We start from the raw sequence: 16,404 nt of genomic DNA, 5'->3' as shown, positions 1-16,404 counted from the left end.
CATATATATGCATTAGTATACTGTATTGATGTTTTTCTTTCTGGCTTACTTCACTCTATATAATAGCCTCCAGTTTCATCCACCTCATTAGAACTGATTCAAATGTTTTCTTTTTAATGGCTGAGTAATACTCCATTGTGTATATATACCACAGCTTTCTTATCCATTCATCTGCTGATGGACATCTAAGTTGCTTCCATGTCCTGGCTATTATAAACAGTGCTGCGATGAACATTGGGGTACACGTGTCTCTTTCAATTCTGGTTTCCTCAGTGTGTATGCCCAGTAGTGGGATTGCTGGGTCTTAAGGCAGTTCTATTTCCAGTTTTTTAAAGAATCTTCACACTGTTTTCCATATACACAAAAATAAACTCAAAATGGATTAAAGATCTAAACATAAGACCAGAAACTATAAAACTCCTAGAGGAGAACATAGGCAAAACACTCTCCGACATAAATCACAGCAGGATCCTCTATGACCCACCTCCCAGAATATTGGAAATAAAAGCAAAAATAGACAAATGGGACCTAATTAAAATTAAAAGCTTCTGCACAACAAAGGAAACTATAAGCAAGGTGAAAAGACAGCCTTCAGAATGGGAGAAAATAATAGCAAATGAAGCAATTGACAAACAACTAATCTCAAAAATATACAAGCAACTCCTGCAGCTCAATTCCAGAAAAATAAATGACCCAATCAAATAATGGGCCAAAGAACTAAACAGACATTTCTCCAAAGGAGATATAAAGATGGCTAACAAACACATGAAAAGATGCTCAACATCACTCATTATCAGAGAAATGCAAATCAAAACCACAATGAGGTACCATTTCACACCAGTCAGAATGGCTGCGATCCAAAAGTCTACAAGCAATAAATGCTGGAGAGGGTGTGGAGAAAAGGGAACCCTCTTACACTGTTGGTGAGAATGCAAACTAGTAATGTTTTGCCTTTTAATAGTCTAGCCTCAGTTCTTGGACTCTATGAATAAGTGAAACTTTTGTGTAAAATTTAAACAATCAAAGAACTCTTGTGAAGTAAGAGAGCTGAACAGCATGTGTCTCCACACCCAATAAAATATCCACTTATATTTTTAAGCCAGTGGCAGTTTTACCATAAATGCTGTGACATAGTAAAAATAGTAAAATAAAGCTAAGTTATGAGTCTGGAATTATGTCTTCAAGATATGAAATAAGTGGCATGTCAGGGAAGAGAGTTTGTACTTGGAATGATTAGTTTATTCCAGCAAATAGAAAAGCTTCATAAAGCATGAGGATCGGAGTTAAACAAGCCCACAGCCACCAACAATTCCTTCTGCTGTTCTGCTACTGCAAATAAAAGAGTACACTATTATCCTACAACTCCCAATACACCTGTAAACACAATGTGCTTAATGATAGGCAAATGATTCATGCATTGTGCACGAACAATCTATCTGATCCCAGAGAAACCTAAAACTTTTTCTCCAAGTTTCTCTTTGATTTCACTGTTGCCAAGATTCCCTTAAGTGAACTTGAGGCTTCATTAATATCTAGAGTGCAGGGAGAGCTGAATTAGAAACCCAAGGGATGTTTAAACAAGCTCTTCTTCTCCTGGGATCCAAACTACAGATATCAGTGTTTGCAATTTCCTCTATTTTACTATAACTTTTTAATTGTTACATTGTAACACTCTAACAAGTCCCTTGGCATGGTCCAGAGCACGGTCTCTTGGCACAGTCTGGGTTTAACTGGCAGGACTAGCAATTCCAGGAAGTTCTTAAATAATGAAAATAAGTCTGATTTAAAGCCTTTTTTTTTTTTTTTAAGTTCTGAGACAGTGATTTAAATCTTTGTTCATCTCCTATGCATTTAACATGACCTCTTTTTAATAACTAGTCTCACTGGGACACCAAGTGATTATCAAGTTAGTGAAATCAAACCACCACAAGGGAGCTCTCTGTGAAACATCTCCATCAAAACAAAGCAATCACACTTTGAATTCAAATTATTTGGTAATTCTGGCGCTTTTTATTTGTTCTCAAACAAAAGTTCTTTGCTTTTTGCTATTTTTATCACATGCTCCTGAATTTGCCTTTGAAAGTCAATATATCATTGAGTCTTCCATTAATAGACAAGCTTCAGGAGAAAAGATGCTAGTATGCATCAACCCAACCAGCACTAGAAAGACAATTTTGATTTTATAATTTACTCATATGCCACACATTTTTCATATCCTCTTCCTATACACTACCTCAAAACAAACAAAAAAGTTCTACTAGACATAGACTGAAATATTTAAATAACTGATTATCATGAATACAACCATAATTTAACAACTGGCCAATCAGTGCACATGATGAATTGTGTATGTTAACTTTTTAACTAGAGAAAGAAATGGCAGCTCTCTCCAATATTCTTGCCTGGAAAATACCATGGAGTGAAGAGCCTGCCAGGCTACAGTGCATGGGTCACCAGAGTCAGATACGACTTAGCAACTAAACCACCACCACCACCACTTTTTAACAGTTGCAACACAAAATGTTCCTTGTAGTTATTGAAAGTCCATCTAGGAGTTTCTGTTCCCACTGTTTTGTAGAAGCGATTATATTCATTTGTCCTCACACGTTTCATTTGAAAAAGTTAAATACATTTAAAAATCTTACATGCATTTTTAAGATTATGATTGAAATGAAACAACTACTCCTTATCTGGATAGATTTAGTGCATAGTGTTTAAATATTTTTAGCTAAAATTTGATATCTTAGGTTTGCCCTTCCTTTTTAGGTATCTGTTAGTAAACATACTTCTGAGATCTGTTTTCTATGATGTACTTTTTAAATTTCTTATTTATAAAATGTGATATTTTCTCCCCAGCCAAGCTGCTTATTTCTCTCCACCTGATCTAAGACATTGCTTAAAGCAGATCTTACAAGAGATCGTACTTCATTATAAGTAAAGAGCACAGACTTAAAAAGAGCCATTATGAAGAGATAGGCAAAGGCCCAGGGGGCTTTCTTGCCTCACACCATTTGAAATCACTCATGATAGGATATATATGACATATAGAAATATGTTTACACTTTATATTTATTTGTATATTTTTATATAAGACCATTTATATATAACTTAAAGTCCATACATTTATATATTATATTAACGTATATTTTCATAGGTTTACACTCAGAACTAAGGTGAGTTCACCAGGGCACGTGTATCGTTTCAAATTATTGCTTTCTTCAGATACATATCTTATTAAAGACTGTTGTTGTTCAGTCTTTTAGTCATGTCCAACTCTTTGTGACCCCATAGACAACAGCACACCAGGCTTCCCTGTCCATCACCAACTCCCGGAGCTTACTCAAGCTCATGTCCATCGAGTCGGTGATGCCATCCAACCTTCTATCCTCTGTCATCCCTTTCTCCTCCAGCCTTCAATTTTACTTCAAAATTGGAGCTTCAGCTTCAGCATCAGTCCTTCCAATGAATATTCAAGTCTCATTTCCTTTAGGATTGACTAGTTGGATCTCCTTGCAGTCCACGGGACTCTCAAGAGTCTTCTTCAACACCACAGTTCAAAAACATCAATTCTTTGGTGCTCAGCTTTCTTTATGGTCCAACTCCCACATTCATACACGACTACTGGAAAAACAATAACTTTGACTAGATGGACCTTTGTTGGCAAAGTAATGTCTCTGCTTTTTAATATACTGTCTAGTTTGGTCATAGCTTTTCTTCCAAGGAGCAAGCGTCTTTTAATTTCATGGCTGCAGTCACCATCTGCAGTGATTTTGGAGCCCAAGAAAATTAGTCTGTCACTGTTTCCATTGTTTCCCCATCTATTTGCCATCAAGTGATGGGACCAGATACCATGAACTTTGTTTTTTGAATCTTGAGTTTCAAGCTAGCTTTTTCACTATCCTTTTTCATTTTCATCAAAAGGCTTTTCAGTTCCTCTAACTAAGGTCACATGATACTGAATGGAGTTTGATGATACAGATATGTAGGTATTGCTATAAGACTACTCCTACAAAAGATTGATTTAATTAAATCCCCAGCAAGCTCATATGAAGACAGACTGAGTGCATGTGAGGATGAAGAAGAGCCTGAGAACCAATGGAAAAATAATGAAAGTAAGCACTTATTGTATTCCTGATTAATTAATAAATCATGTGTTGTCAGACAACTCCATGTTAATTATATCTCATGGTCTCAAATATAGTTCCCATCCATCCATCCAAAACATCCATCTATCCATCCAAAGCATGCTCAGCTGTGTCCAACTCTTTGTGACGCTATGGGCTGTAGCCTGCAAGGCTCCTCTGTCCATGGGATTTCCCAGGCAAGAATACTGGAGTAGAGTACCATTTCCTACTCCAGGAAATCTCCCTGATTCAGGGATTGAACCCTCCTCTCTTCTATGTCCTGCATTACAGGAGGATTATTTAATGGCTCATATTTGATTGCAATTTCAGAAAAAGATTATGATCATGAAAAATATACTCTCAAGCGTTTTAGTGAAGATTCTGTATGCCCACCTATGAGAAATCCCAAATGAAGAAAATTCTCCAAATTTTGTACAGCATAATACAAATAAATATCACTCCCATAAGACTCTTAAGAAAGCAAAACTTTTTATTAAAAGAGATAGCTTGTGCACAAGGGAGAAGGAGAAAAAGGGTATCAACTCGGGTAGAATTTCAGGGAAAGAGTTTCAAACGCAGTGTGAGGAATGGGCCCACAGGATGCCTGATCAGTTTGTACTCATCTCAGATTGGTTGGCATCAAGATGAAGTTACAAGCATCAACAGTCTTCTGGCTTCAACCTGTCGGGTGTCTACATGCTTGCTGTCAGCAGATTTTATCTGGTGTGGGACTGCTTCCTATAAAAATAGGAATGTGTGTAAGGCCTTTATCTGTATCTTTCAGGGAACTGGGAATTGAGTGATTCTGCTAGATGGAAGATTCATAGTCCCACTTTTCTTCATTGGAAGCTATGTAAATCTGTACATCACTGCAACAGAAAGAGAGCTAACCATTTACTGTTGTGGATAACTGGTTATTGTCTCAGAAGCCCATGCTTTTAGGTTCTTTGTGGTACTGGGTTTGTCAAGCCCACTTGCCCAAAGCCATTTCCTCATCCTTTCCCAAAATGACAGTACTCTTGTCTTTATGTTTCAAAAATATGGAATTTAGATACTATCACTTCCCTCATAGCTCAGTTGGTAAAGAATCTGCCTGCAATGTAGGAGACCTGAATTCAATTCCTGGGTTGGGAAGGTCTGCTGGAGAAGAGATAGGCTACCTACTCCAGTGTTATTGGGCTTCCCCTGTGGCTCAGCTGGTTAAGAATCTGCCTGCAATGTGGGAGACTTGGGTTCAATCCCTGGGTTGGGGATCTCCTGGAGAAGGGAAAGGCTACCCACTCCAGTATTCGTACAGTCCATGGAATCACAAGAGTTGGATACAACTGAGTAAACTTCACTTTCACTTAGATGCTGTCATCTAAAAGTACAGCATTATCACCAATGATACTGTTCAGGTAGAATTTTTTAATGAAGAAAAATGAATGTCCCTAATTCCCTGGTATAGGACAAGTCTGACAAACTGAATGTGTACAAAATGGAATATTTAAGCTTTATCTTGAAAAAATATAGACAGAGTACCTGAGGAACTATGGACAGAAGGTTCATGACACTGTAAAGGAGGCAGTGATCAAGACCATCCCCAAGAAAAAGAAATGCAAAAAGGCAAAATGGTTGTCTGAGGATGCCTTACAAATAGCTGAGAAAAGAAGAGAAGCTAAAGGCAAAGGAGAAAAGGAAAGATATACCCACCTGAATGCACAGTTCCAAAGAATAGCAAGGAGAGATAAGAAAGCCTGCCTCAGTAATCAATGCAAAGAAATAGAGGAAAACAATGGAATGACAAAAACTAGAGATCTCTTCAAAAACATTAGAGATACCAAGTGAATATTTCATTCAAAGATGAGCACAATAAAGGACAAAAATGGTATGGACCTAAGAGAAGCAGAAGATATTAAGAAGAGATCACAAGAATACACAGAAGAACTGTACAAAAAAGATCTTCATGACCCAGACAATCATGATGGTGTGATCACTCACCTAGAGCCAGACATCCTGGAATGTGAAGTCAAGCAGGCCTTAGGAAGCATCACTACGAGCAAAGCTAGTGGAGGTGATGGCAATCCAGTTGACCTATTTCAAATCCTCAAAGATGATGTTGTGAAAGTGCTGCACTCAATATGCCAGCAATTTGGAAAACTCAGCAATGGCCACAGGACTGGAAAAGGTCAGTTTTCATTCCAATCCCAAAGAAAGGCAATGCCAAAGAATGTTCAAACTACAGCACAATTGCACTCATCTCACACGCTAGTAAAATAATGCTCAAAATTCTCCAAGCCAGGCTTCAACAGGACATGAACCATGAACTTCCAGATGTTCCAGCTGGATTTAGAAAAGGCAGAGGAACCAGAGATCAAATTGCTAACATAATTTGGATCACTGTAAAAGCAAGAGAGTTCCTGAAAAACATCCACTTCTACTTTATTGACTATGCCAAAGCCTTTGACTGTGTGGATCACAACAAACTGTGGAAAATTATTCAAGAGATGGGAATAGCAGACCACCTGACCTGCCTCCTGAGAAATCTGCATGCAAATCAAGAAGCAACATTTAGAACTGGACATGGAACAACAGACCGGGTCTGAATTGGGAAAGGAATATGTCAAGGCTGTATACTGTCACTGGGCTTATTTAACTTCTAGGCAGAGTACATCATGCAAAATGTCAGGCTGGATGAATCACAAGCTGGAATCAAGATTGCTGGGAGAAATATCAATAACTTCAGCTATGCAGATGATACCACCCTTATGGTGGAAAGCAAAGAAGAAATAAGGAGATTCTTGATGAAAGTGAAAAAGGAGAGTGAAAAAGTTAGCTTAAAACTCAACATTCAGAAAGCTAAGATCATGGCATCTGGTCCCATCTCTTCATGGCAAATAGACGGGGAAACAGTGGAAACAGTGACAGACTTTATTCTTTTGGGCTCCAAAATACTATAGATGGTGACTGCAGCCATGAAATTAAAAGACACCTGCTCCTTGGAAGAAAAGCTATGACCAACCTAGACAGCACATTAAAAAGTAGAGACATTACTTTGCCGACAAAAGTCCACCTAGTCAAAGTTATGGTTTTTCTAGTAGTCATGTATGGATGTGAGAGGTGAACTATAAAGAAAGCTGAGCACCAAAGAATATGCTTTTGGACATCAATTTGGAGTCTTTGGAGAAGACTCTTGAGATTCCCTTGGACTGCAAGGAGATCAAAGCAGTCAATCCTAAAGGAAATCAGACCTGAATATTCATTGGAAGGACAGATGCTGAAGCTAAAACTCCAATACTTTTGTTTTTCCAATACTTTTGAGTTTCCTTATTGTTGTCTTGAAAGTATTGCCATCAGTTTGATTATGGGCAAGGATCTCCATAGAATAGGAGAAAACATTTGCAAATGATATATCTGACAAGGATTTATTATACAAGATGGACCTCATAGGTCAAGCTGAAAGGTAGGAACTAGTAAGACAGGAAAATGTTCTCATTTTCCCCCCTAATTCATTATTGCCAGTGAATGGATGTTTAATTTTTTCATTTATGCTCTTCAGAGATATTACAGTGTAATTTTACTTTCTTAAATATTCTTGTTAAGCTTAGATATCAAGAATTGTTCTTCATTTCATAACATGTGGAAGTGTCAACTCATACTGTAGTACACCTGAAACTAATATATTGCAAATTGACTATATTTCAATAAGTAAAGATTGTGTTTGCTGAAGAAGTTGGAGATTGTGTTGTCTTTTTCATATTCTCAATGTGTGTAAGATTGGTATATATATATTTTCTTAATCATGGAATAACTCATGAAGAAAGCAATCAGGGCTCAAAATATAATATATTCAACATTTTATATAAATATCAGAGGATTCAAATTATCTATTTCTTCCTTCACAATTTTTTTAAGTTGTGTTCTTTGAAAATTTTATCTGCATTATCTAAATTTTTGAGTTTATTGTCAGTTTTTAAAAATCATATCCATTAATTATCTTTTGGATGACTATAAGTTATGCAGTAATATTCTTTTTCTTGTTCTAGTATTTGCTAATTTGTCTTTGTTCTCTGTCTTTTTTCATCATTATTATTGGTTTTATTCAGAAATGAAAGAAGAAGCATTACAACTGACAACACAGAAATACAAAGGCTTATGGGATTATAATGAATAATTAAATGCCTACAAAATGTACAATCCAGAAAAAATGGACAAATTCCTATAAATGCACAATCTCCCAAGACTGAACAAGGAAGAAATAGAAAATATGGCCAGATCAATTATCAGTAATGAAATTGAATCAGTAATAAAAGAACAGATGGCTTCACAGGTGAATTCCACAAACATTTAAACAAGAGTTAACATCTATCACTTTCAAACTATTCAAAAAAATTGCAGAAAAAGAAACACTTTTAAACTAATTTTACAAGGCCATCATCATGCTGATACAAAAAACAAAGATACCATACACACACACAAGAGACAATTATAGGACAAAATCACTGATAGGCATAGATGCAAAAATCCTAAACAAATTATTGCTAAACCAAATTCAACAATATATTGAAAGGAGAAAACACTATGAACAAGTAATGTTTATCCCAGGGATGCAAAGTGTTACTTGCTTAGGTGTGTCCAACTCTGTGACTCCATGAACTGTAGCCCACCAGGCTCCTCTGTCCATGGAATTTTCCAGGCAAGAATACTGAAGTGAACTGCCATTCCCTTCTTCAGAGTATCTTCCCAACCCAGGTATCAGATCCAGGTCTCCTGCATTACAGGCATTTTATTTATCATCTGAGCCACCAGGGAAGTCCAAGGTTGGCTCAATATCCACATATCAATTAAAGTGATACAGCACATTAATAAACTGAAGAACAAAAATCATATGATCATTATAAACAGATGCAGAAAAAAAAAAACACGAAAAAATTCAACATCAGTGAATGAAAACTTTTAGCTCACTCTCATTTTTATTCAACATCACATTGGAACTTCTAACCACAGTCATATAATAAACCATAAGTCATATATAATCATAGTCATATAATAAAAAGAAATAAAAGGAATCCAAATTTTTGAAGGAGTAAAACAGTGTCTATGTGGAGATAACATGATACTATATAAAGAAAATCATAAATATATCATCAAAAGGAGAGATAGCCAAGATGGCAGAGTAGAAAAATCCTGAGCTCACTTCCCCTCATGGGCACACCAAAATTGCAACAAATTATAGAACAACCATCAATAAAAATACCAAAACCTACTGGGAAAGATCATCTACAACTAAAGATATAAATAAAATCAAGGACTCAAGATCAAGATGCTGGAGTAGTAGGAAGCAGAGTTCAACTCCCTTCACAGAAACATTGAAAACACATCTACAAGTGGGACTATTCACATACATGCATCTGAAGTTGCTTCAGTCATGTCTGACTCTGTGCCATCCTATGGATTGCAGCCTGCCAGGGTCCTCTGTCCATGGGATTCTCCAGGAAAGAATACTGGAGCGGGTTGTCATTTCCTCCTCCAGGGGATCTTCCCAACCCAGGGATCCAAACTGCATCTCTTACATCTACCTGCATTGGTAGGTGGGCTCTTTATCGCTAGTGCCACCTGGGAATAATTAACACAGAACAGCTATTTTGCCAACAGATGACCTCAGATGTCTTAAAAAAGAAAGAAAGAAAGAAAACCTCCATGTAACTGGGTAGGAAAAAAGGAAAAAGAAAAAAAAAAAGGAATCAGAACAGGGCTTGTGCCCCAGGAAGGGAGCTGTGAAGGAGGAACTTTTCCTTCACCTTGGGAAGGCTCCTTACCAGCAGAGAAATTAGACTGGATGGAGGGGGAGTCTCAGAATCTAAAAAGTGATAGCAGCAACCAGTCTGTGAAAGGTAAAGTAGAAAGTAACCCTCACCAGGTGTCGATACTACCACCCTGCGCTCTCCAACCTGAGACACTTTTCAGTCATTAAGGGTGGGAGTACAGCGCTGAAGCTCACTCTGAAGCCTAGTCCCAGGGATAGTACCAGGGTTAGCTGTAGAAACAGCCTGAAGGGGTTGGACCATTCCAGCTGAAAGTGTACTAGGAAGAAACCTGGGCCCACCAGATGGATAAGGCACCACTACTGAGAGGCGCATGAGGAGAGGGGTTGGACCAGCATAAGAACTCTTTCTGGGTGAGGGCTCCCAGGCAACAGGACATCATCTACAGAAGCTCTGAGGGTGGGCACAACACACCACTGCCATCTTTGGCTCCAGAGGCAGGCACTGGCCACCTCTTCCAGGCCAGAGACAGATGCCAGACCCCACCCTTGCAGACCCAGAAAGGCACAGACAGATCCCGCCACTAGCAATTCTTTCAGCGGGACCCAAGCTCTGCCCTGTTGACCCAGAGAGACATGGATAGATCTAGCTACTGGGAATTATGCCAGGGAGCCCCAGGATCTGCCCATGCTATCCTGGGATGGTGTGGATAGCTTCTGTGACTAGGAACTCCTTCAGAGAATGTTAGAATATGCCCTACATTCCCTGGGAGAACACACATAGCTCTCACTACTGGGAAACCCACCAGTAGATGATGGGACCCACCCCACTGTCCCAGAAGGGCACAGAAAGCTTCTGCAGCTGGAAAATCCATCAGTGAGTGCCAGAACCTGTCCTAGTGCCCAGGAGGGTGTGGATAGCTCTCACTACTGCAAAACCTGTCATTGGGTGCTAGGACCTGCCCCACTGTTCAGGAGGGCGGGAAAAACTTCTGCAAATAGGAAATCTGCCAGTGGGTACCAGGACCCACCCTACTGTCCTGGGAGAGTACAGATAGCTCCCCCAAGTAGGAATTCAGCCAGAGGAGGATCTGAAACCACAGATGAGCCCCAGCAGCTATGTGACTAAGAAATAAGAGCTGAAATCATTCCCCACAGCTGCATGAACTGTGGAGTTATACCTCCACTGGTGGCATCCTAAATTCAGCACCTGCAAAATATCCAGAAAGACAAGTGTTCTTGCAGTTGGGGCAGATCTGGTGTTAGCAGCTATGGGCTCTGTGAGCTCATTCACATGGGAGTAGGGCCAGACCAGAGTTTAAGCTGCCTCCATAGTTCCCACAGCAAGTTCAGATGCATGACTACTGCACTACTGGGACCTAACCTCAGTGGGCCTGCACCCCTGGTCAGGGGGAAACAATACTCGAAAGACTGTGACACGACTGTGATGGAGCATGCGCATTGCTGTTCAAAAGCTTATAACTTAGGTCTCATTTACTTATTTTTGTTTTTATTTCTTTTGCCCTGGGAGACTGACCTAAGAAAATATTACTATCATTTATATCAGGGAATATTTTGCCAAAATACTCTTTTAGAAGCTTTATGGTAGCATGTCTTAAATTTAAACTTTTGAGCTATTTTTAGTTTATTTTTATGTGGTATGAGGGACTGTTTAACTTCATTCATTTACACGCAAACTGTCCAGCTTTCCAAATACCACTCGCTGTATAAACTATGTTTTCTCCACTGTAATTTCTTGCATCATTGGATGAAGATTAATTGACTGTAAGTGTGTGGATTTATTTCTGAGCTCTCTATTCCATTCCTTTGATCCATATGCCTGTTTTTGTGCCAATACCACAATGTTTTGATTACTATAGCCTTGTAGTGTTGTCTGAAATCTGGAAGAGGTTTGTTTCCAGCGTTGTTGTTTTTCCCTCAAGATTGCTTTCCCCTCAAGATTTTAATCTGCAGACTGGAATAGCAGGGCTTTAACTATAGCAGTCCTTCCAATTCAAGAGAATGGGATATCTTTTCATTTCCTTGAATCATTTTCAGTCACCTTTACTAATGTTTTATATTTCTCGGTGTATACATGCTTCACCTCCTTAATTGTAATTATAATTATAATTCCTAATTATATTATTTGATGTGATTTTAATTTTTTTGACTTTCTCTTTCTGATACCTCATTGTTAGTGTAAAGAACTAACAATATACAACAGATATCTATATATTAATCTTACATCTACTACATTGCTGAATTCATTTATCAATTCGGATCATCTTTGTGTGGAGTCTAGGGTTTTCTACATATAGACAGTCGGACATGACTTATCAATAAAACAACAACAAATATGTCATACAATAACAAATTTACCTCTTCTTTTCTGATTTATAAACCTTTCACTTCTTATTCTTGTCTGATTGCTATCTCTAGGACCTCTAGTACTTTGTTGAATAAAAGTTGTGAAATACATTGTAAAATCAGATGTCAAAATTGTGAGTGAAGTACGAATGTTGAGTTGTTAAAATGTGTTTGTTTGAAATTAAGAAATAAGCCAGAGAAGAACAAGATGGCGGAGGAGTAGGTGGACGTGGGTTACATCTCTCTCCATAAATACATCAGGAATACACCTTCAGACACAGAAGTGCGTGCAGAACACCAGCTGAGAGCGTACAGGAGTACTTGACCAGTGGAAAAGAATATATAGAACCATGCAAAACTTGGTAGAATGAAGGAACTAGGGGGAAAAACAGAAGTGTTAGTAGGCCTTGACCTGCCTTTGGCGCGTGGGGAAACTGAAGCAGGGGTCTGAACCCCACATCAGGGCAACTGAGTCAGAGGAGAAACATTTAAGGCTGAGAGTGAAACAGCTGATCTATGGCAGCCTAAACAGAATGAGAATCAGACAGTCTTCACCGCAGCCATACATATTCTGGACAGGAATGATGGTCCACTGAAAGGCGCAGCAGCTGGGAGCTGGAGTTTAGGGATTGTAGAGCAATCCCATGGCAAGGGCTGCTGTTGACTGCAGAGAGACGGATCCAGGGAGGTGAGGGAGGAGACTGTGGTGGGAGATGCCAGTGGAGGAAAGGTAGGCAGCCATGGAAGCAAGATGATACTGCTGAGTCACGCATAAGGGGTGGAACCATCACCACAGCCTCTATCTCCACATTCGCCAGCATCAGCAGCTGAACAATAGAGAGGCTGGCCCATCAAATGCCTGATGCACTGAACTACAGAGTAGGACCCCAGCCAGGGGGGCCCCTCTAAGTGCTGACATGCAAAACAACAGAGAAGGACCCCAGGCAAGGGAACCCCCTAAGTGCCTAAATGGATGAAGCTATGGAGAAAGACTGGCCAAAGAAACCTTCTGATTGCCAGCTACAAGAGGCTCGACAAAAGACTCTGATAGGGCCATAACTCCTGCGATGGAGGCAGTCTGTGTCTCTGCACACTTGGTGCCACCAGAGTCCCTATAGGCCAAGCAGGTATGTCACCTTCACGCTCAACTCTCACTGGGGCAGAGCTGCCACAGGCAAAAAATCCTTGCGTCTATGCACACAGGGTCTTTTTGGTAGTGTCTGACTCTTTCTGACCCTGTAGACTGTGGCCTGCCAGGCTTCTCTGTCAGGGAGGGGGTTCTCCAGGCAAGAATACTGGAGCGTATTGGTCAGTACTGGTTGCCATACCCTTCTGTTGCTGCTGCTGCTGCTGCTAAGTCGCTTCAGTCGTGTCCAACTCTGTGCGACCCCATAGATGGCAGCTCACCAGGCTCCCCCATCCCTGGGATTCTCCAGGAAAGAACACTGGAGTGGGTTGCCATTGCCTTCTCCAGCATACCCTTCTGGAGCACTATATTTCCTGCTGCCCTAGCTGCCAACTCCCCTGAGTACCTGGTGCTGCCACAACCCCTGTAACCCAAGCAGCTGCACAACCTCCACACCTGGCCCTCACAGGGGCAAACCCAAGTCCTCCAGGGCAGCCTCAGGAGCAAACCCCAGTGGACAACCCACATGTAGAGGTAGAAATAAAACCACAATTGAAACCCAGGAGCAGTGTGGCTAAGGAAGAAGACCCAAATCTTCCACCAGCTGTACAAGATGCAGATTAAATCCACACGATCAACTAGGCAGACTCTGTGTCTATGAAATATATAAAAGGTCATTGAGAGTTCCCACAAAAGAAAATGCAGTAGTCCTAATAGCTGTGGACATTGGAGGCAAGAACACACAGGAGTAGAACCAGATTAGAATGAGTTGCACCCACAGCAGCTCCAGAGATGAGCACAGTGTTGGAGGGCATCCTAGGCAGGTAAGGTGAACTGTGACTCCCAGCGAGGGAAAGGATTCTGACAGCAGTGACTCAAGAAAAACATTTATTATTCTTATTTTTTAACTTGTTCTGTAGAATCTTTTGGATTCTTTTTTCTCCCCCCCCCCCCTCCCTTTTGTAGTTGTCGATTTTAGGGCATTATGAAATCCAATTAAACTTTTGAGATTTTTTTTCCCCTCAGTCACATTTTTAAACTGTGGTTATAAACCTCTGCCTCTGTGTTGGACTTTTGCAGTTCTGGGGAGTTTTCCTTTTTTTTTTCTTTTCTTTTCTCTCTTTTTTAATTTTAATTTTTAATTTTTTAAACCTATTATTATTTTTCTACATTTATTCCTTTGTTTGTTTTTCCTACTGTTCTTTCCCCCTTGCATTAATCTTTAACATATATATAAATCTTCTTTAGCATATAACATATATAGCATATATAAATCTTCATATAACATATATAAATCTTCTTTATCTACCTGTATTTAACTTTGCATATCTATTCTTTCTTTTCTTTCTGTCCTTTCCTCTCTACATATTTGTTAGTTTTATTTTCACTACTTTATTCCCCAATTGGTACCTTGCTTTTGTTTTGTTTTCCAGTTTGTGCTTTAGTTTTATTCTGGTAGATTTAATTTTTGGTTTCCTTTGTTCGCTGGGTCAGTCTATTGTACTTTATTTTTGTTGGACTGTTTTGATTTTTCTTATGGGTATATATGCATATCTGTATATTCAGTCACATTTTTTATTGTTGTTATAAAACTCTGCCTCTACATTGGGCTTTTACACATCTGTGGAGTTTTCCTTTTTTTTTTTTTTTTTTCTTCTTCCATTTTTTTCTTTTTATAATCCCAATTTTTTAATTTTTTTACCTATTATATTTTTTCTACATTTATTCCTTTGTTTGCCTTTCCTAATGTTCTTTTCCACTTGTGCTTAGTCTTTAATGTATAAAAATCGTCTTCATCTACCCTCTGTTTAACTTTGCATATCTAATCTTTCTTTCCTTTCCTCTCAACATATTTGTTAGTCTTGACTGCTTTATTCCCCACTTGGCACCTTGCTTTAGTTTTGTTTTCTGGTTTGTGCTTTAGTTAGTTTTGTTCTTAACTGGTAAACATAATTTTTTATTTCCTTTGTTCACAGGGTCAAACTACTGTACTTTATTTTTGTTAGACTGTTTTCATTTTGCTCATGGGTGTATATTCCATTATTTTAGTTATTATTTGCCTGACTTTGCAACTGCCATTTGTCTAGGGTTCATCTTTGGTTTCTCATTTTTGGATATTTATTTTAATCTCACTTAATGCCATAACAAACCACTTGTGGAATCTTCGTTCCTGACCAGAGATCAAGCTCTGAGCCTTTGGAATGGGAGCTCTGACTCCAAGACCCTAGACTACCAGAGAACTAACCCTCAGTTCAGTAGCTCAGTCATATCCAACTCTTTGTGACCCCGTGAATCACAGCATGCCAGGCCTCCCTGTCTAACACCAACTCCTGAAGTTCACTCAAACTCATGTCCACCGAGTTGGTGATGCCATCCAGCCATCCCATCCTCGGTCGTCCCCTTCTCCTCCTGCCCCCAATCTCTCCCAGCATCAGGGTCTTTTCCAATAAGTCAACTCTTCACATGAGGTGGCCAAAGTATTGGAGTTTCAGCTTTAGCATCATTCCTTCCAAAGAACACCCAGGACTGATCTCCTTTAGGATGGACTGGCTGGATCTCCTTGCAGACCAAGGGACTCTCAAGAGTCTTCTCCAACACCACACTTCCAAAGCATCAATTCTTTGGCGCTCAGCTTTGTTCACAGTCCAACTTTCACATCCATACCTGACCACAGGAAAAACCATAGCTTTGACTAGACAGACCTTTGTTGGCAAAGTAATGTCTCTGCTTTTCAATATGCTATCTAGGTTGGTCATGACTTTCCTTCCAAGGAGTAAGTGTCTTTTAATTTCATGGCTGCAGTCACCATCTGCAGTGATTTTGGAGCCCCCAAAAAACAAAATCTGACACTGTTTCCACTGTTTCCCCATCTATTTCCCATGAAGTGATGGGGCCAGATGCCATGATCTTCGTTTTCTGAATGTTGAGCTTTAAGCCAACACATTCACTCTCCTTTTTCACTTTCATCAAGAGGCTCTTTAGTTCCTATTCACTTTCTGCCATAAGGGTGGTATCATCTGCATATCTGAGGTTATTGATATTTC

This window comes from Bos indicus, chromosome 7, assembly GCF_029378745.1.
Source record: "Bos indicus isolate NIAB-ARS_2022 breed Sahiwal x Tharparkar chromosome 7, NIAB-ARS_B.indTharparkar_mat_pri_1.0, whole genome shotgun sequence".
NCBI lineage: Eukaryota > Metazoa > Chordata > Mammalia > Artiodactyla > Bovidae > Bos > Bos indicus.
This window is presented reverse-complemented; position numbering follows the sequence as displayed.